At 43.1% G+C, this 24,969-nt stretch overlaps 1 protein-coding gene across 4 annotated transcripts in view; it reads right to left on the bottom strand.

The window, feature by feature from the left end:
• Positions 1 to 24,969, bottom strand: part of SYN3 (synapsin III) — a 301,143-nt gene that overhangs the window by 251,272 nt on the left and 24,902 nt on the right. The window contains exon 1 of one of the 4 annotated variants that reach the window (XM_056517636.1): positions 21,140 to 21,159. The exons of the other annotated variants lie outside the window; for them this stretch is intronic. The gene's annotated coding sequence lies outside the window, so the exon portion shown is untranslated. Of the gene's footprint in view, positions 1 to 21,139; positions 21,160 to 24,969 lie in introns of those variants that run through there. 4 annotated transcript variants of the gene reach the window in all.

The raw sequence follows: 24,969 nt of genomic DNA on the forward strand, positions 1-24,969 counted from the left end.
CCTTTGAGATTGACATCACTTGGTCTTCCTAGATGATGGTTGAGAACAATCCATGACACTGGCTGGTCTCAGCTTTGCAAAGGGGGCAGCGCATGCTATAAATTCTGCAGGGTGCCCAAACTTTTGCAGACGCCATTTTTTTGTTTTCTGTTATTTTGAAAGTGTAAATGATGGAAATAAAATATAACTTTTGCTGACATATTATAAGAATGTCTAATCTGTAATTTGATGCCTTTTGGAGATTTTTCCATCTTTCCTTGGCTTCTTTATGCACATTAATACAAATTTTTACCTGGGGGGCCCAAACTTTTGATCCCCCTGTGTATGTATATATATATATATATATATATATATATTCAATATAAATATATATATATACATATATATATATATATATGTTATTTACATGTGTATATATACAGTATATATGTATATATGTGTGTGTGTGTATATATATATATATATATATATATATAAATAAATATTTATGACTACATTATATATTTTTTAGAATATATATATATATATATATATATATATGTATAAATCATTGTTCCCAGGGAACGCCAGGTATTCAGCCAGTCTCGAATTATGGAATTATACTCAGGAATCCACTAAAATAGTCATTGACGCCCAATCTACCTTATCCCGAAACTGTACATATCCCGGAAATTAGAGAGGAATCCTGTGGGAAGGAAAATCCAATCTCGCTTAATGGCCGTCAATTCATTACCGCCAAGTAAAAAAAGGGACGAGAATCACTCAGTAAATTGCCCCTCCATGGGCCATAAAGGCCACACACAGTGAAGTCCTCTGGGGGGGGTCTCATCTCACATCTCCATGTACAGCTATATATCTTATATATGTATACAGCCCTATGGAACAGTATTCACACCGGTCCAGATTGTTCAGGCGATGACCCTGTGTCCTCTCCATGGGGGGGGGGGGGGGCCTTCAATGATTAGAGGTTCATTTTAGAGAATATGTTCCCCAGTGTCATATGTGTCATATATCCGTATATATATATTTCACCCATTGTATTGTAGATCTGTATGTATCATGTTCCCCGCTGCAGTCATCAGTCATATATCCTCACGGCACCTGCACAATATTAATGACACCTCTAGTTTGCCATTTATTTTGATGGCGCAGTAATAAACCTGATATTCCTGGGGTTTATTGAGTATATTAGTAGCCGAGCAATTCCCTGAGGATTTCTCTTCATTACTTCTGTGTACGGCAGCTATAGATCTGTTGTGTGCTAAATGGTGACAAGAACCATGATTACTGACCCGAGACCGCAAGACTGACTGCGAGACAATCTGTGACCTCCAACTACTATAATACTGTGCCCTATGTACTAGACTGTAACTACTATAATACTGTGCCCTATGTACTAGAATATAACTACTATAATACTGTGCCCTATGTACTAGAATATAACTACTATAATACTGTGCCCTATGTACTAGAATATAACTACTATAATACTGCTCCTATATACAAGTATATAACTACTATAATACTGCTCCTATATACAAGAATATAACTACTATAATATTGCTCCTATATACAAGAATATAACTACTATAATAATGTCTCCTATATACAAGAATATAACTACTATAATACTGTTCCTATATACAAGAATATAACTACTATAATACTGCTCCTATATACAAGAATATAACTACTATAATACTGCTCCTATATACAAGAATATAACTACTATAATACTGCTCCTATATACAAGAATATAACTACTATAATACTGCTCCTATATACAAGAATATAACTACTATAATACTGCTCCTATATACAAGAATATAACTACTATAATAATGTCTCCTATATACAAGAATATAACTACTATAATACTGCTCCTATTTACAAGAATATAACTACTATAATACTGCTCCTATATACAAGAATATATCTACTATAATACTGTTCCTATATACTAAAATATAACTACTATAATACTGCTCCTATATACAAGAATATAACTAATATAATACTGCTCCTATATACAAGAATATAACTACTATAATACTGTTCCTATATACTAGAATATAACTACTATAATACTGCTCCTATATACTAGAATATAACTACTATAATACTGCTCCTATATACTAGAATATAACTACTATAATACTGCCCCTATATACAAGAATATAACTACTATAATACTGCCCCTATATACAAGAATATAACTACTATAATACTGCTCCTATATACAAGAATATAACTACTATAATACTGCTCCTATATACAAGAATATAACTACTATAATAATGTCTCCTATATACAAGAATATAACTACTATAATACTGCTCGTAAATACAAGAATATAACTACTATAATACTGCTCCTATATACAAGAATATATCTACTATAATACTCCTCCTATATACAAGAATATAACAACTATAATACTGCTCCTATATACAAGAATATAACTACTATACTACTGCTCCTATATACAAGAATATAACTACTATAACACTGCCTTCTATATACAAGAATATAACAACTATAATACTGCTGTCACGATGCCGGCTGGCAGGTAGTGGATCCTCTGTGCCAGAGAGGGATTGGCGTGGACCGTGCTAGTGGACCGGTTCTAAGCCACTACTGGTTTTCACCAGAGCCCGCCGCAAAGCGGGATGGTCTTGCTGCGGCGGTAGTGACCAGGTCGTATCCACTAGCAACGGCTCACCTCTCTGGCTGCTGAAGATAGGCGCGGTACAAGGGAGTAGGCAGAAGCAAGGTCGGACGTAGCAGAAGGTCGGGGCAGGCAGCAAGGATCGTAGTCAGGGGCAACGGCAGAAGGTCTGGAAACACAGGCAAGGAACACACAAGGAACGCTTTCACTGGCACTAAGGCAACAAGATCCGGCAAGGGAGTGCAAGGGAAGTGAGGTAATATAGGGAAGTGCACAGGTGATACCCTAATTGGAACCACTGCGCCAATCAGCGGCGCAGTGGCCCTTTAAATCGCAGAGACCCGGCGCGCGCGCGCCCTAGGGAGCTGGGCCGCGCGCGCCGGGACAGAACAGACGGGGAGCGAGTCAGGTAGGGGAGCCGGGGTGCGCATCGCGAGCGGGCGCTACCCGCATCGCGAATCGCATCCCGGCTGGCAGCGGGATCGCAGCGCCCCGGGTCAGAGGACGTGACCGGAGCGCTGCAGCGGAGAGAGTGAAGCGAGCGCTCCGCTCCGGAGCGCTCGGCGTAACAGTACCCCCCCCCTTGGGTCTCCCCCTCTTCTTGGAGCCTGAGAACCTGAGGAGCAGACTTTTGTCAAGGATGTTGTCCTCAGGTTCCCAGGATCTCTCTTCAGGACCACAACCCTCCCAGTCTACTAAAAAAAAATTTTTCCCTCTGACCTTTTTGGCAGCCAAAATTTCCTTGACCGAGAAGACGTCCGAGGAGCCGGAAACAGGAGTGGGAGGAACAGATTTGGGAGAAAAACGGTTGAGGATGAGTGGTTTGAGAAGAGAGACGTGAAAGGCATTAGGGATACGAAGAGAAGGAGGAAGAAGAAGTTTATAAGAGACAGGATTAATTTGACACAAAATTTTGAAAGGACCAAGATAGCGTGGTCCCAACTTGTAGCTAGGGACACGGAAGCGGACATATTTAGCGGAGAGCCATACCTTGTCTCCAGGGGAAAAAACGGGGGGAGCTCTTCTTTTCTTATCCGCGAACCTCTTCATGCGTGAAGAAGCCTGTAAGAGAGAATTTTGGGTCTCTCTCCATATAATGGAAAGGTCACGAGAAATTTCATCCACAGCGGGCAGACCAGAGGGCAAGGGGGTAGGGAGGGGGGGAAGAGGGTGACGGCCGTACACCACGAAAAATGGGGATTTGGAGGAAGATTCAGAGACCCTGAAGTTATACGAGAATTCGGCCCATGGAAGGAGATCTGCCCAGTCATCCTGGCGGGAGGAAACAAAATGTCGCAAATAATCACCCAAGATCTGGTTAATTCTTTCTACTTGTCCATTGGACTGGGGATGATATGCAGAGGAAAAATTTAATTTAATCTTGAGTTGTTTACAGAGAGCCCTCCAGAATTTAGACACGAATTGGACACCTCTATCCGAGACAATCTGCGTAGGCAACCCGTGAAGACGAAAAATGTGTACAAAAAATTGTTTAGCCAACTGAGGCGCAGAAGGAAGACCAGGAAGAGGGATGAAATGTGCCATTTTGGAGAATCGATCAACGACCACCCAAATAACAGTGTTGCCACGGGAAGGGGGTAAATCAGTAATAAAATCCATACCAATCAGAGACCAAGGCTGTTCGGGGACAGGCAGAGGATGAAGAAAACCAGCGGGCTTCTGGCGAGGAGTCTTATCCCGGGCACAGATAGTGCAGGCTCGCACAAAGTCCCCAACATCCGTCTCCAGAGTCGGCCACCAATAGAAGCGGGAGATGAGTTGCACAGATTTCTTGATGCCCGCATGACCTGCGAGATGGGAGGAGTGACCCCATTTGAGGATTCCGAGGCGTTGGCGTGGAGAAACAAAGGTCTTCCCTGGAGGAGTCTGCCTGATGGAGGCAGGAGAAGTGGAGATCAGGCAGTCAGGTGGAATGATGTGTTGCGGAGGGAGATCAACTTCTGAGGCATCCGAGGAACGAGAGAGAGCATCGGCCCTAATGTTCTTATCGGCAGGACGAAAGTGAATCTCAAAATTAAATCGGGCAAAGAACAGAGACCACCGGGCCTGGCGAGGATTCAGCCGTTGGGCAGACTGGAGGTAGGAGAGGTTCTTGTGGTCGGTGTAGATAATAACAGGAGAACTTGATCCCTCCAGCAGATGCCTCCATTCCTCAAGTGCTAATTTAATGGCTAGAAGCTCTCGATCCCCGATGGAGTAGTTCCTCTCCGCTGGAGAGAAGGTCCTAGAGAAAAAACCACAAGTGACAGCATGCCCGGAAGAATTTTTTTGTAGAAGAACAGCTCCAGCTCCCACTGAGGAGGCATCAACCTCCAATAGGAAGGGTTTGGAAGGGTCAGGTCTGGAGAGGACGGGAGCCGAAGAAAAGGCAGACTTGAGTCGTTTAAAGGCGTCTTCTGCTTGAGGAGGCCAGGACTTGGGATCAGCACTTTTTTTGGTTAAAGCCACGATAGGAGCCACAATGGTAGAAAAATGTGGAATAAATTGCCTGTAATAATTGGCGAACCCCAAAAAGCGTTGGATAGCACGGAGTCCGGAGGGGCGTGGCCAATCTAAGACGGCAGAGAGTTTGTCTGGATCCATCTGTAGTCCCTGGCCAGAGACCAAATATCCTAGAAAAGGAAGAGATTGGCATTCAAACAGACATTTCTCAATTTTGGCATAGAGTTGGTTGTCACGAAGTCTCTGAAGAACCATACGGACATGCTGGCGGTGTTCTTCTAGATTGGCAGAAAAAATTAGGATATCGTCCAGATATACAACAACACAGGAGTATAACAGATCACGAAAAATTTCATTGACAAAGTCTTGGAAGACGGCAGGGGCGTTGCACAGTCCAAAGGGCATGACCAGATACTCAAAGTGTCCATCTCTGGTGTTAAATGCCGTTTTCCACTCGTCCCCCTCTCTGATGCGGATGAGGTTATAGGCGCCTCTTAAGTCCAATTTAGTGAAGATGTGGGCACCTTGGAGGCGATCAAAGAGTTCAGAGATGAGGGGTAAGGGGTAGCGGTTCTTAACCGTGATTTTATTAAGACCGCGGTAGTCAATGCAAGGACGTAGGGAGCCATCTTTTTTGGACACAAAGAAAAATCCGGCTCCGGCAGGAGAGGAGGATTTACGGATAAAGCCCTTCTTTAGATTCTCCTGGACGTATTCGGACATGGCAAGAGTCTCTGGGGCAGAGAGAGGATAAATTCTGCCCCGGGGTGGAGTAGTGCCCGGGAGGAGGTCGATAGGGCAATCATAAGGCCTGTGAGGAGGTAGTGTCTCAGCTTGTTTTTTGCAGAAAACATCCGCGAAGTCCATATAGGCCTTAGGGAGACCGGTTACTGGAGGAACCACAGAGTTACGGCAAGGGTTACTGGGAACCGGTTTTAGACAGTTCTTGGAACAAGAGGACCCCCAACTCTTGATCTCCCCAGTGGACCAATCCAGGGTAGGGGAATGAAGTTGAAGCCAGGGAAGTCCAAGGAGAATTTCCGAGGTGCAATTGGGGAGGACCAAAAGTTCAATCCTCTCATGATGAGATCCGATGCTCATAAGAAGGGGCTCCGTGCGGAAACGTATGGTACAGTCCAATCTTTCATTATTTACACAATTGATGTAGAGGGGTCTGGCGAGACTGGTCACCGGGATGTTGAACCTGTTGACGAGAGAGGCCAAAATAAAATTTCCTGCAGATCCAGAGTCCAAGAAGGCCACAGCAGGGAAGGAGAAGGCAGAGGCAGACATCCGCACAGGCACAGTAAGACGTGGAGAAGCAGAGTAGACATCAAGGACTGTCTCACCTTTGTGCGGAGTCAGCGTACGTCTTTCCAGGCGGGGAGGACGGATAGGACAATCCCTCAGGAAGTGTTCGGTACTAGCACAGTACAGGCAGAGGTTCTCCATACGGCGTCGTGTCCTCTCTTGAGGTGTCAGGCGAGACCGGTCGACCTGCATAGCCTCCACGGCGGGAGGCACAGGAACAGATTGCAGGGGACCAGAGGAGAGAGGAGCCGAGGAGACGAAACGCCTCGTGCGAACAGAGTCCATATCTTGGCGGAGTTCCTGGCGCCTTTCAGAAAAACGCATGTCAATGCGAGTGGCTAGGTGAATGAGTTCATGTAGATTAGCAGGGATTTCTCGTGCGGCCAGAACATCTTTAATGTTGCTGGATAGGCCTTTTTTGAAGGTCGCGCAGAGGGCCTCATTATTCCAGGACAATTCTGAAGCAAGTGTACGGAATTGTACGGCATACTCGCCAACGGAAGAATTACCCTGGACCAGGTTCAACAGGGCAGTCTCAGCAGAAGAGGCTCGGGCAGGTTCCTCAAAGACACTTCGGATTTCCGAGAAGAAGGAGTGTACAGAGGCAGTGACGGGGTCATTGCGGTCCCAGAGCGGTGTGGCCCATGACAGGGCTTTTCCGGACAGAAGACTGACTACGAAAGCCACCTTAGACCTTTCAGTGGGAAACAGGTCCGACATCATCTCCAGATGCAGGGAACATTGGGAAAGAAAGCCACGGCAAAACTTAGAGTCCCCATCAAATTTATCCGGCAAGGATAAGCGTATCCCAGGAGCGGCCACTCGCTGCGGAGGAGGTGCAGGAGCTGGCGGAGGAGATGACTGCTGAAGCTGTGGTAGTAACTGTTGTAGCATAACGGTCAGTTGAGACAGCTGTTGGCCTTGTTGCGCTATCTGTTGTGACTGCTGGGCGACCACCGTGGTGAGGTCAGCGACAACTGGCAGAGGAACTTCAGCGGGATCCATGGCCGGATCTACTGTCACGATGCCGGCTGGCAGGTAGTGGATCCTCTGTGCCAGAGAGGGATTGGCGTGGACCGTGCTAGTGGACCGGTTCTAAGCCACTACTGGTTTTCACCAGAGCCCGCCGCAAAGCGGGATGGTCTTGCTGCGGCGGTAGTGACCAGGTCGTATCCACTAGCAACGGCTCACCTCTCTGGCTGCTGAAGATAGGCGCGGTACAAGGGAGTAGGCAGAAGCAAGGTCGGACGTAGCAGAAGGTCGGGGCAGGCAGCAAGGATCGTAGTCAGGGGCAACGGCAGAAGGTCTGGAAACACAGGCAAGGAACACACAAGGAACGCTTTCACTGGCACTAAGGCAACAAGATCCGGCAAGGGAGTGCAAGGGAAGTGAGGTAATATAGGGAAGTGCACAGGTGATACCCTAATTGGAACCACTGCGCCAATCAGCGGCGCAGTGGCCCTTTAAATCGCAGAGACCCGGCGCGCGCGCGCCCTAGGGAGCGGGGCCGCGCGCGCCGGGACAGAACAGACGGGGAGCGAGTCAGGTAGGGGAGCCGGGGTGCGCATCGCGAGCGGGCGCTACCCGCATCGCGAATCGCATCCCGGCTGGCAGCGGGATCGCAGCGCCCCGGGTCAGAGGACGTGACCGGAGCGCTGCAGCGGAGAGAGTGAAGCGAGCGCTCCGGGGAGGAGCGGGGACCCGGAGCGCTCGGCGTAACAACTGCCTCCTATATACAAGAATATATCTACTATAATACTGTTCCTATATACTAGAATATAACTACTATAATACTGCTCTTATATACAAGAATATAACTAATATAATACTGCTCCTATATACAAGAATATAACTACTATAATACTGTTCCTATATACTAGAATATAACTACTATAATACTGCTCCTATATACTAGAATATAACTACTATAATACTGCTCCTATATACTAGAATATAACTACTATAATACTGCCCCTATATACAAGAATATAACTACTATAATACTGCCCCTATATACAAGAATATAACTACTATAATACTGCTGCTATATGCAAGAATATAACTACTATAATACTGCTCCTATATACAAGAATATAACTACTATAATACTGCCCCTATATACAAGAATATAACTGCTATAATACTGCTCCTATATACAAGAATATAACTACTATAATACTGCTCCTATATACAAGAATGTATCTACTATAATACTGCTCCTATATACAAGAATATAACTACTATAATACTGCTCCTATATACAAGAATATAACTAATATAATACTGCTCCTATATACAAGAATATAACTACTATAATACTGTTCCTATATACTAGAATATAACTACTATAATACTGCTCCTATATACTAGAATATAACTACTATAATACTGCTCCTATATACAAGAATATAACTACTATAATACTGCTCATATATACTAGAATATAACTACTATAACACTGCTCCTATATACAAGAATATAACTACTATAACACTGTTCCTATATACTAGAATATAACTACTATAATACTGCTCCTATATACAAGAATATAACTACTATAATACTGCTCCTATATACAAGAATATAACTACTATAATACTGTTCCTATATACTAGAATATAACTACTATAATACTGCTCCTATATACTAGAATATAACTACTATAATACTGCTCCTATATACAAGAATATAACTACTATAATACTGCTCCTATATACTAGAATATAACTACTATAATACTGCTCCTATATACAAGAATATAACTACTATAATACTGTTCCTATATACTAGAATATAACTACTATAATACTGCTCCTATATACAACAATATATCTACTATTATACTGCTCCTATATACAAGAATATATCTACTATTATACTGCTTCTATATACAAGAATATAACTACTATAATACTGCTCCTATATACAAGAATATAACTACTATAACACTGCCCCTATATACAAGAATATAACTACTATAATACTGCTCCTATATACAAGAATATAACTACTATAATACTGCTCCCTATATACAAGAATATAACTACTATAATACTGCTCCTATATACAAGAATATAACTACTATAATACTGCTCCTATATACAAGAATATAACTAATATAATACTGCTCCTATATACAAGAATATAACTACTATAATACTGCTCCTATATACAAGAATATAACTACCATAATACTGCTCCTATATACAAGAATATAACTACTATAATACTGCTCCTATATACAAGAATATAACTACTATAATACTGCTCCTATATACAAGAATATAACTACTATAATACTGCTCCTATATACAAGAATATAACTACTATAATACTGCTCCTATATACAAGAATATAACTACTATAATACTGCTCCTATATACAAGAATATAACTACTATAATACTGCCCCTATATACAAGAATATAACTACTATAATACTGCCCCTATATACAAGAATATAACTACTATAATACTGCCATCTTTACAACTATATGGGGTGCCTATTTTTATTTATTTTTTATTATTATTTTATCCTTTCTTTTTTTTAGTATTATAATTAGGCGTTTTCTGTTTATTTTTACATGGAATTCTGAATAATATTTTTTCTTAATATATATATATATATATATATATATAATTTTACGACATCATTCCATCTGCTCTATTATTAACACTTCTATATATTTTACTGTATTATACATTTTTTATGTATTTTATCTTGTGGTAATGCTTTATGTATATTGCTCCCTGCACTGCATATGTTTATTGTTATCCCTATAGAAAAGCTCCTCACCTACTTGTGTCAAGCCTGATGAAGCTGCGGAAACGCGTTGCATCTTGGGAATAAACCTATCGTTGTTTTACCTGAGTGTATCCTGCGCCTCGTCCTGACAGGGCCATTTTTGGATGGATAGTATTTTTAATATGACACTGTTGTGGTGGAGCGCCTGCTTTAACACAATGTTTCGCTGTTTGGCGGTGTACCCGATTGCATCTTATTATATCATCTTAGACATCTTTGTGTTGTTTATTAACTGAAACTCAATTCCATTAAGGAGAGTAGAAGACGCTGGAGCCGTATACTCCATCATAATCAATCATGACATAGCGGGGGTGGGGAGGAGGGGGGAGAACACATTATAGTAAACAACTTAATGCTGCATCATTGTAGCCATCACTATAACCGCCAAACCTGACAGTGTAACGTATAGCAGAGCTGGACCGGCGTTCTGTGTTTTTACTAGGTGTCTATTTAAAGGGGTAATCCGGTGTAAAACATTTTTTTTTTTTTTTTAATAAATCAACTGGTGCCAGAAAGTTAAACAGATTTGTAAATCACTTCTATTTAAAAATCTTAATCCTTCCGGTACTTATTAGCCACTGTATTCTACAGAGGAAATTTTTCCCGGCGCTGCACCCGACACTCTAAATGAACTCCGGGTGCAGCAGGAAGATCGTGGGAGTCCCCATCGGCAGGACCCCCGTGATCAGACATCTTATCCCCTATCCTTAGGGGATGAGATGTCTAGGGGCAGTGTACCCCTTTAAGTAGTGATCTACCTTAAAGGGGTACTCCGGTGGATTTTTTTTTTTTTTTTTAATCAACTGGTGCCAGAAAGTTCAACAGATTTGTAAATGACTTCTATTTAAAAATCTTAATCCTTCCAGTACTTATTAGCAGCTGTATACTACAGAGGACATTCTTTTCTTTTTGAATTTGTTTTGTCTTGTCCACAGTGCTCTCTGCTGACACCTGATGCCCGTATCAGGAACTGTCCAGAGCAGGAGAAAATCCCCATAGCAAACCTATTGCTGCTCTGGACAGTTCCTGACACGAACAGAGGTGTCAGCAGAGAGCACTGTGGACAAGGCAAAAAAGAAATTCAAAAAGAAAAGAATTTCCTCTGTAGCATACAGCTGCTAATAAGTACTGGAAGGATTAAGATTTCTTAAAGAGAAGTAATTTACAAATCTGTTTAACTTTCTGGAACCAGTTGATTTAAAAAAAAAAAAAAAAAGTTTTACACCGGAGTACCCCTTTAAGGTAGATCACTACTTAAAGGGGTACTCTGCCCCTAGACATCTTATCCCCTAAGGATAGGGGATAAGATGTCTGATCGCGGGGGTCCCACCGATGGGGACACCCACGATCTCCCTGCTGCACCCGGAGTTCCTTTAGAGTGTCGGGTGCAGCGCCGGAGGCTCGTGACATCACAGCCACACCCCCTCAATGCAAGTCTATGGGAGGGGGCGTGACAGCTGTCACGCCCCCTCCCATAGACTTGCATTGAGGGGGCATGGCCGTGACGTCACGAGCCTCCGCCCAGCATCGCCAGTCATCAGGCACGGAGTGCAGTTCGCTCCATGCACCGGATGTCTGGGGTGCCGCAGCCGAGATTGTGGGGGTCCCCAGCAGCGGGACCCCCGCGATCAGACATCTTATCCCCTATCCTTTGGATAGGGGGTGGAGTACCCCTTTAAATGTGCCTAATAAAATATCATATGAATTCTGGAACTTGCATTATTATTCTACAACGCAGCAGAATTCACCAAATTCAATTTTGCGGCACAAAAATGACACTTTTTGTCACAAATAATTTCAATTTGCAGGAGAAGGTGACCTTTGGTGACCCAGGAGATCATTCTTCATGAGACTTCATATATCATTTTGAGCAGAGGGAAACATCATGGAACGCAGAATATCATTTTGTGACCAACGATATCCTTTTGTACTAGGAAGACACGTTTTATCACCTATTGAGTTATAGTAGAGGGTGACCAATTACAAAACAGAAGAACATTTTGTGGCCAAAAATTATAATTATTGTAGAAGATTATAATTATTTATATATATATATAAAAAAAAAACATAATGATATTATTTGTAAAAAAAAATGAGATTAAAAAATGATAATTATTGTAAAAGATTATAATTACGGTATTTACCGTATATAAAAAAAACATAATGATATTATTTGTAAAAAAAAAATGATATAAAAAAATAATTATTATAAAAGATTATAATTATTTATATATAAAAAAAAACATAATGATATTATTTGTAAAAAAATAAAAATTATATAAAAAAATTATAATTATTGTAAAAGATTATAATTATTTATATAAAAAAATATTATTATATTATTTGTAAAAAAAAATTATATAAAAAAATAATTATTGTAAAAGATTATAATTATTTATATATAAAAAAAACATAATGATATTATTTGTAAAAAAATAAAAATTATATAAAAAAATTATAATTATTGTAAAAGATTATAATTATTTATATAAAAAAATATTATGATATTATTTGTAAAAAAAACATTATATAAAAAAATTATCATTATTGTAAAAGATTATAATTATTTATATATCAAAAAACATAATGATATTATTTGTAAAATAATATATACCGGTATATAAAAAAAATTATAATTATTGTAAAAGATTAATTATTTATATAAAAAAATATAATGATATTATTTGTAAAAAATAATATATATATATATATATATATATATATATATAAATTATAATTGTATTATTTGTAAAAAAAAACTAATTATATTATTTGTAAAAAAAAATTAAATAAAAATAGGATTGTGTTTTGTATAAAAAAGAGAATCTTTTTTATAAAGCAGAAATACCTTTTCTTTTTGTGTCATAAGTGACATTTTGTGACAAAATCAAAATTCAGCCTCACAAAATTAAATTCCCTGAAGCAAAATTTCCCGCTCTGATCCAAAAGAAAATTCGGTGCCACCAAATGTATTTCTGTTTTACAAAAAAAAGATCCTATTTTCTACAAAAATAAAATTCCGATTAAAAAAAAAAAAAAATCTTTCCTACAAAATGTCCTTCCGTTCGGCAATACGTCCCTTTCCGCTACAAAATGGTATAGTCTGTGACACAAAATGATACCCTGACAGATGATGTCACTTCATATTAGAGGGCGACATCTTTTCCTCTCCTATCATTTTGCAGCGGAGAACAATTTTTTGAAACGTGGAATTACTTTTTTTGTTTTTAAAGGGGTACTCCGGTGGAAAACAATTGTTTTCAAATCAACCGGGGCCAGAAAGCTAAACAGATTTGTAAATGACTTCTATTTCAAAATGTTAATCATTCCAGTACTTATCAGCTGCTGTATGCTCCACAGGAAGTTGTAAAGTTCTTTCCAGTCTGACCACAGTGCTCTCTGCTGACACCTCTGTCCGTGTCAGGAACTGTCCGGAGTAGGAGAAAATCCCCATAGCAATCCTCTCCTGCTCTGAACAGTTCCTGACACGGACAGAGGTGTCAGCAGAGAGCACTGTGGTCAGACTGGAAAGAACTACTCAACTTCCTCTGGAGCATACAGCAGCTGATAAGTACTGGAAGGATTAAGATTTTGAAATAGAAGTCATTTACAAATCTGTTTACCTTTCTGGCACCAGATGAAAATGTTTTTTTCCACCGTAAAGGGATACTCAGCCCCTCGACATCTTTGGATAGGGGATGAGATGTCTGATCGCAGGGGTGCCGACGCATTCATTTAGAGCATTGGGTACAGCGCAGGAGGCTCATGACATCACGGCCACGCCCCCTGTATGCAAGTCTATGGGAGGGAGCCTCCGCCCCGCATCGCCAGTCATTCGCCACAGAGCGAAGTTCGCTCTGTGCACCGGATGTCTGGGGTGCCGCAGCCGAGATCACGGGGTCTCCAGCGGCTGGACCCCTGCGATCAGACATCTTATCCCCTATTCTTTGGATAGGGGGATGAGATGTCTATGGGCGGCGTACCCTTTTAACACATTTTGTGACGTGTCATTTTAGCAGAGTCTTAATCTGTAACACAGAATGACATTTTGTGACACAGGATATCATTTTAGTGGAGGGACATCTATCACCCCCCACACAGGTGTAGAGATTGAATACATGTGACTGTGAAATCTGGCATCTTGCAACACAGAATTATATTTTGTATTGTTGTAGAGTAAAAAAGTGAGATTTTGTGTCTCCGTGGCCGGACTATATACATACACGCATACCTATATTAATGTGTATGTATATCTTACCAATTAGTTTGGTAGTTTGTCCCCAAATTAGCTAGGCAGGAATTAGCTAGGCCCAAATTAGCTAGCACAGTAGGTGTAGGCAGCAGAGTTCCCTCACATTAGGTGTAGGCAGCAGAGTTCCCTCACAGTAGGTGTAGGCAGCAGAGCGCCTTCACAGTAGGTGTAGGCAGCAGAGTTCCCTCACAGTAGGTGTAGGCAGCAGAGTTCCCTCACAGTAGGTGTAGGCAGCAGAGCACCTTCACAGTAGGTGTAGGCAGCAGAGTTCCCTCACAGTAGGTGTAGGCAGCTTAGCGCCTTCACAGTAGGTGTAAGCAGCAGAGTTCCCTCACAGTAGGTGTAGGCAGCAGAGTTCCCTCACAGTAGGTGTAGGCAGCAGAGTTCCCTCACAGTTGGTGTAGGCAGCAGAGCGCCTTCACAGTAGGTGTAGGCAGCAGAGTTCCCTCACAGTAGGTGTAGGCAGCAGAGCACCTTCACAGTAGGTGTAGGCTGCAGAGTTCCCTCACAGTAGGTGTAGGCAGCAGAGCGCCTTCACAGTAGGTGTAAGCAGCAGAGTTCCCTCACAGTAGGTGTAGGCAGCAGAGTTCCCTCACACTAGGTGTAGGCAGCAGAGTTCCCTCACACTAGGTGTAGGCAGCAGAGTTCCCTCACAGTTGGTGTAGGCAGCAGAGTTCCCTCACAGTAGGTGTAGGCAGCAGATTTCCCTCACAGTAGGTGTAGGCAGCAGAGTCACCGCTCTCTCTAGCCCCAATACCCCCCCCATTCCTTTTCCTCCCCAGTGATCTCCTCCAGGGTGCAGCAGGGGGCCCACACCTTCTATCCTCGGCGCCTGCAGATGCGACTCACAGAGAGGATGCTTTCCGCTGTATGTGCGGCTGTCCGCCTTGGGATCCGGGACTAGTGTTGAGCACAAATATTTGAAATGTGAATTTTTACCGCCAATATCAGCACTTCGCGATATCACAAATATTTAGAATATAGCGCTATATATTCGTAATGATGAATGTGCGTTATTTCTTCTTCACAGTAAACATCACAACAATGATGTGTATTGTGTAAAAAAAAAAAAGTGATCACCCCTCCCTGCTTCCAGCTTGTGGTCCAAAAAAGACTCCAATATTATTTACTGTCTGAGTCGGTGTGGAGCGCGAATATTTCGTATATATGCGAATATGCAAATATTCACGAATATCGGCACTTCCAGAAGACACTGATCCCTCCCTTGTTTTAGCTTGTGGGCCAATGAGAAGGATAGATAATGGGGGAGATTTATTAAAACCTGTCCAGAGGAAAAGTTGCCCAGTTGTCCAGAGCAACCAATCACATCTCTTCTTTCATTTTTAACCAGGCCTCTGCAAAATGAAAGCAGCGATCTGATTGGTTGCTATGGGTAACTGGGCCACTTTTCCTTTGCACAGGTTTTGATAAATCTCCCTCATAATCCAACATGCACACTATACAAATTTCATTACGATTTTCGCATGGAAAAAAAAAAGCAAACAAACATAGCAAATATGCGATTTTCGCGAACATAGGACGAATATTCATCCATATATTCGCTCGCGAAATATCGCAAATTCGATTAAGGTCCCATCACTATCCGGGACGAGTGTCCTGAATCCTCAGGGCCGGATTAAGAGCATCATGGGCCTGGTGCTGAAGATTGTGATGGGCCTTTATATCAAAGTATATAAAATGAAAACGCTACCCTGATGTCATGTGGGGCACGCAGGTTACGCAGCCACATCACCACCAGGGCCGTAGGTAAGCCTGTGGGCCGGCCTGGGACATCGCAGGGCCAGCCCTCTTTTACTGTTAACCAGTGGTCCTCAAACTGTTTAAACAAGGGGCCAGTTCACTGTCCCTCAGACCGTTGGGGCCGGACTATAGTTAAAAAAAAAAAAACTATGAACAAATTCCTATGCACACTTATATATCTTATTAATGGACTACCCCTTTAAGTACGTAAGTACGCAGCACAGTTCCCTGCACATTAGGTTGTCAGTATAGATCCCCCACGTTAGGTTGGCAGTATAGTTCCCCTACATTAGGTTGTAGTTTCCCCACATTAGGTTGTCAGTATAGTTCCTCCACATTAGGTTGGCAGTATAGTTCCCCCACATTAGGTGCAGTAAAGTTCCCCCACATTAGGTTGTCAGTATAGTTCCCCCCACATTAGGTTGGCAGTATAGTTCCCCCACATTAGGTGCAGTATAGTTCCCCCACATTAGGTGCAGTATAGTTCCCCCACATTAGGTGCAGTATAGTTCCCCCACATTAGGTGCAGTATAGTTCCCCCACATTAGGTTGGCAGTATAGTTCCCCCACATTAGGTGCAGTATAGTTCCCCCACATTAGGTTGGCAGTATAGTTCCCCCCACATTAGGTTGGCAGTGTAGTCTCCCACATTAGGTTGGCAGTATAGTTCCCCCACATTAGGTGCAGTATAGTCCCCCACATTAGGTTGGCAGTATAGTTCCCCCACATTATGTTGGCAGTATAGTTCCCCCACATTATGTTGGCAGTATAGTTCCCAAACATTAGGTGCAGTATAGTTCCCCCACATTAGGTTGTCAGTATAGTTCCCCCACATTAGGTGCAGCATAGTTCCCCCACATTAGGTGCAGTATAGTTCCCCAACATTAGGTTGGCAGTATAGTTCCCCCACATTAGGTGCAGTATAGTTCCCCCACATTAGGTTGGCAGTATAGTTCCCCCCACATTAGGTTGGGAGTGTAGTCCCCCACATTAGGTTGGCAGTATAGTTCCCCCACATTAGGTGCAGTATAGTCCCCCACATTAGGTTGGCAGTATAGTTCCCCCACATTAGGTTGGCAGTATAGTTCCCCCACATTAGGTGCAGTATAGTTCCCAAACATTAGGTGCAGTATAGTTCCCCCACATTAGGTTGTCAGTATAGTTCCCCCACATTAGGTTGTCAGTATAGTCCCCCACATTAGGTGCAGTATAGTTCCCCACATTAGGTGCAGTATAGTTCCCCCACATTAGGTGCAGTATATTTTCCCCACATTAGGTGCAGTAAAGTTCCCCCACATTAGGTTGTCAGTATAGTTCCCCCCACATTAGGTTGGCAGTATAGTTCCCCCACATTAGGTGCAGTATAGTTCCCCCACATTAGGTGCAGTATAGTTCCCCCACATTAGGTTGGCAGTATAGTTCCCCCACATTAGGTGCAGTATAGTTCCCCCACATTAGGTTGGCAGTATAGTTCCCCCACATTAGGTGCAGTATAGTTCCCCCACATTAGGTGCAGTATAGTTCCCCCACATTAGGTGCAGTATAGTTCCCCCACATTAGGTTGGCAGTATAGTTCCCCCACATTAGGTGCAGTATAGTTCCCCCACATTAGGTTGGCAGTATAGTTCCCCCACATTAGGTTGGCAGTATAGTTCCCCCACATTAGGTTGGCAGTATAGTTCCCAAACATTAGGTGCAGTATAGTTCCCCCACATTAGGTTGTCAGTATAGTTCCCCCACATTAGGTTGTCAGTATAGTCCCCCACATTAGGTGCAGTATAGTTCCCAAACATTAAGTGCAGTATAGTTCCCCCACATTAGGTTGTCAGTATAGTTCCCCCACATTAGGTTGTCAGTATAGTCCCCCACATTAGGTGCAGTATAGTTCCCCACATTAGGTGCAGTATAGTTCCCCCACATTAGGTGCAGTATATTTTCCCCACATTAGGTGCAGTAAAGTTCCCCCACATTAGGTTGTCAGTATAGTTCCCCCCACATTAGGTTGGCAGTATAGTTCCCCCACATTAGGTGCAGTATAGTTCCCCCACATTAGGTGCAGTATAGTTCCCCCACATTAGGTTGGCAGTATAGTTCCCCCACATTAGGTGCAGTATAGTTCCCCCACATTAGGTTGGCAGTATAGTTCCCCCACATTAGGTGCAGTATAGTTCCCCCACATTAGGTGCAGTATAGTTCCCCCACATTAGGTGCAGTATAGTTCCCCCACATTAGGTTGGCAGTATAGTTCCCCCACATTAGGTGCAGTATAGTTCCCCCACATTAGGTTGGCAGTATAGTTCCCCCCACCCTGAAGAGACGCACTTTGGGGGAGATTTATCAAACCTGTCCAGAGGAAAAGTTGCCCAGTTGCCCATAGCAACCAATCAGATCGCTTCTTTCATTTTTCGGAGGTGTTTTCAAAACTGAAAGAAGTGATCTGATTGGTTGCTATGGGCAACTCAGCAACTTTTCCACAGAACAGGTTTTGCTGAATCTCCCCCAATGTGTCCAGGTTTCATCTATACCCACAAATGTTTGAAGTAGCTTCCAATGGTGACACGGCAGATGTCTAGGCGGTATAGTCCAGTTCTGTCCAGACATCTCCACTGTAACGTGAGGCGATCTCATCCTGCTGCTTCTCATATGGAGGTGCGGGGACGCCGGTCCATTTATCCTCCATTTTTTCTGGCTGACCTCCCTTCTCTTCATCAGGAGATATGTCAGCTCGGTCTTGAGTAGCCTGCGGGGAGATTAAAGTGCGTTTCCCTGTCTGCGCCGCTCCCCCTGCAGATCACATGGCACGGAGGAGCGATCCCAGTCCAGATGGCGGCACACGATGTCAGTGACAGGCGTCCTAGAACCGAACTGAACCCCTTTTTTCAAACAATGTGTCTCCAGCTGTTGCAAAACTACAACTCCCAGCATGCCCGAACAGCCTTTAGAGCAGTGGTCTTCAACCTGTGGACCTCCAGATGTTGCAAAACTACAACTCCCAGCATGCCCGGACAGCCTTTAGAGCAGTGGTCTTCAACCTGTGGACCTCCCAGATGTTGCAAAACTACAACTCCCAGCATGCCCGAACAGCCTTTAGAGCAGTGGTCTTCAACCTGTGGACCTCCCAGATGTTGCAAAACTACAACTCCCAGCATGCCCGAACAGCCTTTAGAGCAGTGGTCTTCAACCTGTGGACCTCCCAGATGTTGCAAAACTACAACTCCCAGCATGCCCGAACAGCCTTTAGAGCAGTGGTCTTCAACCTGTGGACCTCCCAAATGTTGCAAAACTAAAACTCCCAGCATGCCCGAACAGCCTTTAGAGCAGTGGTCTTCAACCTGTGGACCTCCCAAATGTTGCAAAACTACAACTCCCAGCATGCCCGAACAGCCTTTAGAGCAGTGGTCTTCAACCTGTGGACCTCCAGATGTTGCAAAACTACAACTCCCAGCATGCCCGAACAGCCTTTAGAGCAGTGGTCTTCAACCTGTGGACCTTCCAGATGTTGCAAAAATACAACTCCCAGCATGCCCGAACAGCCTTTAGAGCAGTGGTCTTCAACCTGTGGACCTCCCAAATGTTGCAAAACTAAAACTCCCAGCATGCCCGAACAGCCTTTAGAGCAGTGGTCTTCAACCTGTGGACCTCCCAAATGTTGCAAAACTAAAACTCCCAGCATGCCCGAACAGCCTTTAGAGCAGTGGTCTTCAACCTGTGGACCTCCCAAATGTTGCAAAAATACAACTCCCAGCATGCCCGAACAGCCTTTAGAGCAGTGGTCTTCAACCTGTGGACCTCCCAGATGTTGCAAAACTAAAACTCCCAGCATGCCCGAACAGCCTTTAGAGCAGTAGTCTTAAACCTGTGGACCTCCCAAATGTTGCAAAACTACAACTCCCAGCATGCCCGGACAGCCGTTGGCTGTCCGGGCATGCTAGGAGTTGTAGTTTTGAAACATCTGGAGGTCCGCAGGTTGAAGACCACTGCTTTAGAGGCTGGATGTCTAACTTTCTTGTGGCAGGCAGAGCGGTGCCCCCTATCAAGAGGGCGCTCTAGGCAGCTGCCTATTTTGCCTATAGGCAAAGCCGGCCCTGCCGGAGACATTGCAATGCAACCTCTAAAATACTCTGTGCTGCTTTTATCTATACATAGGAAGTTCTATCCTCCACAGTGATAGAACGTTTATACGGACGGACAGAAGATGGCGATTGATAACAGAGAGCGACCAGATGGCGTCCTTGTCCTCCGCAGAAATCCGAAGAGTTTATTAAAGGGAGACATTTCATTGCACCTTCAGTGAAGCGAGAAGTTTTGAATGGAGGCCCAGGTGCATTGTGGGTAGCCTGTCGGCCGAGGCTCTGCATTAGTGCTGAGAGCCCCCTCGGTCACATCGGCCATTAAGCTCGGAGCCTGTGACATGAGCCGCCATTGTTATTGTGCCCCAGGTCATCCGTCCTGTAGAACAGTCATGTCTGCTTTAAACCCGATCAGGGGGAGTAACGTGAAGACGATCTACACCCCTGGGCCAGACTGGTTCCAGACCACTCCCATAGCAGCGGTCTCCAAACTGTTGGCTGTCCGGGCATGCTGGGAGTTGTAGTGTTGCAACAGCTGGAGGTCTGCTGTCCTATAGGATGCATTAGGGGGCTGGAAACGCTGCCATTTACTGTACTTCACGTTGTCGCAATAGAGAAAACGTACTTTTCGTAAATTAGTTTACAAAATTCAAAGTAAAAAACATATTATAAAATGATATACCGAGGCACAAAATTATATTCTATATCACATAATTATATTCTGAATCGAATCTCAAAATGATATCCTGTATTAACCCCTTAAGGACCCGGCGTGTTTCTGTTTTTGCATTTTCGTTTTTTCCTCCTTACCTTTAAAAAATCATAACTCTTTCAATTTTGCACTTAAAAATCCACATGATGGCTTATTTTTTGCGCCACCAATTCTACTTTGTACTGACGTCGGTCATTTTACCCAAATATCTACGGAGAAACGGAAAAAAAAATCATTGTGAGACAAAATTGGAAAAAAAAAAACGCCATTTTGTAACTTTTGGGGGCTTCCGTTTCTACGCAGTACATTTTTCGGTAAAAATTACACCTTATCATTATTCTGTAGGTCCATACGATTAAAATGATCCCCTACTTATATAGGTTTGATTTTGTCGGACTTCTGGAAAAAATCATAACTACTTGCAGGAAAATGTATACGTTTAAAATTGTCATCTTCTGACCCCTATAACTTTTTTATTTTTCCGCGTATGGGGCGGTATGAGGGCTCATTTTTTGCATGATCTGAAGTTTTTATCGGTACCATTTTTGTATTGATCAGACTTTTTGATCGCTTTTTATTCACTTTTTCATGATATAGAAAGTGACCAAAAATACACTATTTTGGACTTTGGATTTTTTTTGCGCGTACGCCATTGACGGTTTAATTAATGATACATTTTTATAATTCGGACATTTCCGCACGCGGCGATACCACATATTTTTATTTTTATTTACACTGTGTTTTTTTTTTTTAAAATGGGAAAATGGGGGTGATTCAAACTTTTATTAGGGAAGGGGTTAAATGATCTTTAGTCACTTTTTTTCCCCCTTATAGGCCCATAGGGACCTATAACACTGCACACACTGATCCATTACATGGATCAGTGGTTTCTCATAGGAAACCATTGATCGGTGATTCTGCCGCTTGACTGCTCATGCCTGGATCTCAGGCACTGAGCAGTCATTCGGCGATCGGACACCAGGAGACAAGGTAGGAGACCCTCCTTGTGTCTAACAGCTGTTCGGGATGCCGCGATTTCGCCGCGGTGATCCCGAACAGCTCCCTGAGCTAACCGGCAATGTTTTAGTTTCACTTTAGACGCGGCGATCAACTTTGAACGCCGCGTCTAAAGGGTTAATAGCGTGCGGCACCGCGATCAGTGCTGCGCGCTATTAGCCACGGGCCCCTGCCATTGTTAGAGGCCACGCCGCGGCCCGAGTTATAGAACGGGAGCGGACTTATGACGTACATGTACGTCATGGGTCCTTAAGAGGTAAAAAATATATTCCATTAAAAAAATATATATACTTCTGTTCTGTATATTATGCATTTCAATATTTTGTAATGTGAAATGAATATACTGTATCAGAAATATAATATTGTGTATCACAGAATGATGTTCTGCATCACAAAATAATATTCTATATCACAATAATATACAAATTGATATAATGTCTTACAATATTTTGTATCACGAATTGGTATTATGTCTTACAATATTTTGTATCACGAATTGGTATCTATGTGTCGCACAAAGATATTGTTAAATAATGACATTCTGTATCACATCATTGAAATACATGGGGTGGGGGTCAGGGAATAAATGAAAGTCTCCGGCCCTATTCACACGGCAGAATTTCAGCTCAAATTAAAGCCCATAGACTTCTATGACATTCCGCACTCCTATTCAGCCTTCTGAAATTCCGCTTGCGGATTTTCTGCTGCAGATTTGCTTCAGAAGATTGTGCTGCTCATTGAAGTCAATGAGCCGCAAAATACGGAGCAGCAAATCTGCAGCAACAATATGCGTGTGTGAATGAAGCCTTAGTCAACTTCAAAATGACACCAGCTAGGCTCGGTTCACACTGCGCTTTCATTCCAGTTACCTAATTTAGACCATATAAGCTGATTTATAGCCGTTATTCGGGATTAGTAAAAACAAAGCTGATTCTTTAAATAAGAAAAACAGCACCACACCTGTCCTCAGGTTGTGTGTGGTATTACAGCTCCATTTCATTGAACTGAATGCTGCCAAAAAAGTTTTCCACCATAGTACCCCTTTAACCCTCCCACAATATGGGAAATCAACTTAGTTGTTAAGGGGGTGTCCGACTACAACCTTGCTGACTGATCCCCATATTTGCATGAGCGCTTATCTCTTATGACTTATAGTTGAAATCCAACAAGTCTGATCCCATATATAAGTGCCTCCAGCCAGGGGCGTAGGAACCGGGGGGGACGGGGGGATAGATCCCCACCAAGAATTAAGGCTTGGGGACCGATAATGGCTTCATCCCGCCGCCGCTACTACGCCCGCACCATACCGCTCAGCACAGCACTCTGTCTGACTCTGAAAAAAACAGCACCACACCTGTCCTCAGGTTGTGTGTGGTATTACAGCTCCATTTCATTGAACTGAATGCTGCCAAGTTGTAATACCACACACAAAAACTGAGGACAGGTGTGGTGCTGTTTTTGGAAGAAATTAGCTCTGTTTTTCTATTCTTGGATAACCTCCTTTAATAAGACCCAATAGTGGAGCAGATTGCGCTATTGATTCCTGTTAAAATAGCGCATAACAGCAAAAAATAAACAGCCATTGTCACCCATAGCAACCAGTCATAAGAATGAGCATCAATTGGTTGCTATGGGTGATGAGGCCTAGTAGTTGTTTTGATAACTGAGGCCTAATGAATAGTAATTTAGTATACAGTTGGTTTTACAAGATTAGGACCCCTCCCGCCCCACATACTAGACTGTATATTCATCTCTGCACAGCAGGGGGCGCCACACGGGTGAGAACAATTCCTATTATTAGGAGGTAATCTTCTCTCTTCACGGGGAGCAGGAAGCCAAATGTCAGAGCTGTAAAATGTCAGCGAACAAAGGAGCGCGGCGAACGCCATCCATTATCTTCCATTACAGGGAGATTAGTGGAAACTGGAACCGATGTCAGACAACAATAGCGGATTAGAGGTCTGGGAAATAACACAGAAACTCTGCCGCATCCAAATGTTACTATCTTTTGTATAATGATACGTAGAACTATTTTTTTTTTTTTATCATAATGACCAAAATTTGCCTCCCAAATCAGGAGATATTATAACTTCAACCTCCCCGATCCATCGGGAACACCCAAAATCTGGCATAAAAACCATTTCTGGAGCTTATTAACATAAGCCACGCCCACTTTGGGATCATTTTGTCAAGGGTCCTGTCAAAATCAGGACTGTGCTCTAGGTTGCATAGCAACCAACCACTGGTCTTCCTGTCTGGGTGACCACCATTTTCGCCTTGGACTCTTTAGTACTTAGTCAACATTCCAGGTTGCCTAGCAACCACTCATCTTCCTGACCACCATTTCCACTTATGACGTGGTCACAGACGGCCCTTCCATGCTGCACAGTACTATAGGACTATATTATACTCCAGAGCTGTATTCACAATTCTGCAGAGCTGAAACTGCTTGTGTAGTGTCCATGCAAAAAGATCTCTAGCGATTAAAATTCTGGATAGGGCCATTTTTATTAAAATTACCCATACTATACACCTTTCCCAATCCCTCCACATTCATGAACGCTGGTCTCAGAAGAGCATTCATGTCATCAGAACTGAGAAGGGGTAAGCCACTGCCGGACTCTTCGGGAGGGGTAAACCCCCATCAGACACCTGGGGAGGGGTAAACCCCCACCAGACACCTGGGGAGGGGTAAACCACCACCAGACACCTGGGGAGGGATAAACCACCACAAGACACCTGGTGAGCGATAAACCACCACCAGAAACCTGGGGAGGGGTAAACCACCACCAGACACCTGGGGAGGGGTAAACCACCACCAGACACCTGGGGAGGGATAAACCACCACAAGACACCTGGTGAGCGATAAACCACCACCAGAAACCTGGGGAGGGGTAAACCACCACCAGAC

The sequence above is a fragment of the Hyla sarda genome, chromosome 4, assembly GCF_029499605.1.
Source record: "Hyla sarda isolate aHylSar1 chromosome 4, aHylSar1.hap1, whole genome shotgun sequence".
Taxonomy (NCBI): domain Eukaryota; kingdom Metazoa; phylum Chordata; class Amphibia; order Anura; family Hylidae; genus Hyla; species Hyla sarda.